Below are 2,033 nucleotides of genomic sequence, written 5' to 3' on the forward strand. Positions count from 1 at the left end.
TACCATGTACTGCCAGGAAAATAAACAAGTTCCTCCTAGAGAGGGTGAAGCCTGCTTGCTCCTTGGAGGCAAGGATTCTGAGGCTTTGTCTGACATACTTTTGGGCATGTTGCAAGGAGGGACTGGTCCTTGGTCATGCTTGGAAGGATGGAGGGTTGGAGAAAGAGAGGGAGAACATCAATGAAATGGATTGATACAGTGACTCAGGTGATGAGAGTAGGTGTGTCAGAGATAGTAAAGTTGGCACAGGATAGAGCAGGTATCAGGGCTGTTAAACATAGCATAGGGTCTCTATGAGTGGCAGGTGACTCAATGGCACATAACAACAACAACATATAGATTACATCTCAACACCAAGAAAACAAAAATCACCGTCACTGGACCAATAACCAATATTATGCCAGATGGAGGGAAAACCCGAAGCTGTCAACAATTTCATTTTACTTGGATCTACAATCAACCCATAGTAGCAGCAGTCAAGGACATATTGCCCGGGGAGGGCAGGGAACTCTGCTGTCCAGGACCTCCCTTTGACAATGCTAATGAACAATGATGTCAGTTTAAAGACCAGAGTGTGACTGCTCCAAGCCATGGTCTTTTCAATTACTTCTTAGGCAAGATGGAAAATGAATAAGGATAATAGAATACGAATCCATGCCTTTGAACTGTGGTGTTGAAGAAGAGTGTCCCATGAGTATCCCATGGACTGACAAAAGAACAAAAAAGTCTGTCTTGGAGGAAGTGCCTCCAGTTTGCTCCTTGCAGGCAAAGATGGTGAAACTTCAACACACATACTTTAGACATGTTGTCAGGGAAGTCTGGTCCTTGGAAAAAGACCTCATGCTAGCTGGGAAAAGTGGAGTCAGAGAAAGAGAGGAAGACCCTTAACAACACAGTTACTCTAACAGTGGGCTGAAGCATCCTGAAGATAGTGTGAGATACAGTGAGGTTCAGATCTTCAGGGCAAGGTTTCTAGGGTAGCTGTGCCTCATAGTTGACTCAAGGGCATATAAGAAAATCAATAAAAACCTATGTGGGAAAACAAGGAACTCATGCAATATTATTCAAGATGGGTGACCCTGGAGGACATTATGCTGAGTGAAATATTTCAGTCACAAAAGGACAAATACTACATAGTGCCACTGTTGTAGAATGGGGCTGACATTAGGGTTGGGGTAAGACTGAGAAAAACTGGATAAATTATGTATACTTCATTGAAACAGATGAGTGAGAGAACAGTGTAAAAGCAATATATGATAGGATATTATGGTTATCACAAGAATCCAGAATTAAGGTTGCATAGTGGAGTATACTCGGGCAGGGAGGGGTGGGGGGGACTGTATAGCAGTGAAGGAATTTTTCTTTTATTTTTCAAAGAAAGGAGTGAACTTGAGGGAGGGGGGGCAGGGAGAAAAGTGGAACAATGAATGAATGGAAATCCAAAGTCTCTGTAAATGTTCATTAAAATTAAGAAAAAAACAACAACAAGCACAAAAAAAAAAAAAAAAACAACCCACATATGTGGGAAGGAGTCTGATGCTTATTCATAGGGACAGTGAGGAATTCTGGGAAATAGCCCATATGGGTGGTATTATGATAATTAAATGCAAATATAGTTGGTCTTCCAAGATGGACACAGCTTCAGAAACTTCTGGGTCAAGCCACATCATTTCTTTTGGGACTGTGTGCATACAGCAAGTTCCTCTGGTGGATTCCCCTTGATGGTGGATGGCTTTACTTCTTGTTAGATACAAAAAAAAGAGACTTTGGATTTCCATTCACTCATGATTGCACTTTTCTCTCCTCCCAACCCTCCTCCCCAGTACACTCCCCTCTTGGAAAAGTAAAAGAAAAATTCTTTTATTGTTTTGCAATCCCTCCCCCCAGGTCCACTCCACTATGTAGCCTTTGCTCTGGACTCCCGTCATAACAAAAATACCTAATCACATATCCCTTTTAAACAGTTTTCTCCCTCATCTGTTTCAATGCAGTATGCATTATTTAACCCATCTTTCTCAGTCTCCCCCCAACCC

This window comes from Elephantulus edwardii, unplaced genomic scaffold (assembly GCF_000299155.1).
Source record: "Elephantulus edwardii isolate Elephantulus edwardi_28Jun2011 unplaced genomic scaffold, EleEdw1.0 scaffold00151, whole genome shotgun sequence".
Lineage (NCBI taxonomy): Eukaryota > Metazoa > Chordata > Mammalia > Macroscelidea > Macroscelididae > Elephantulus > Elephantulus edwardii.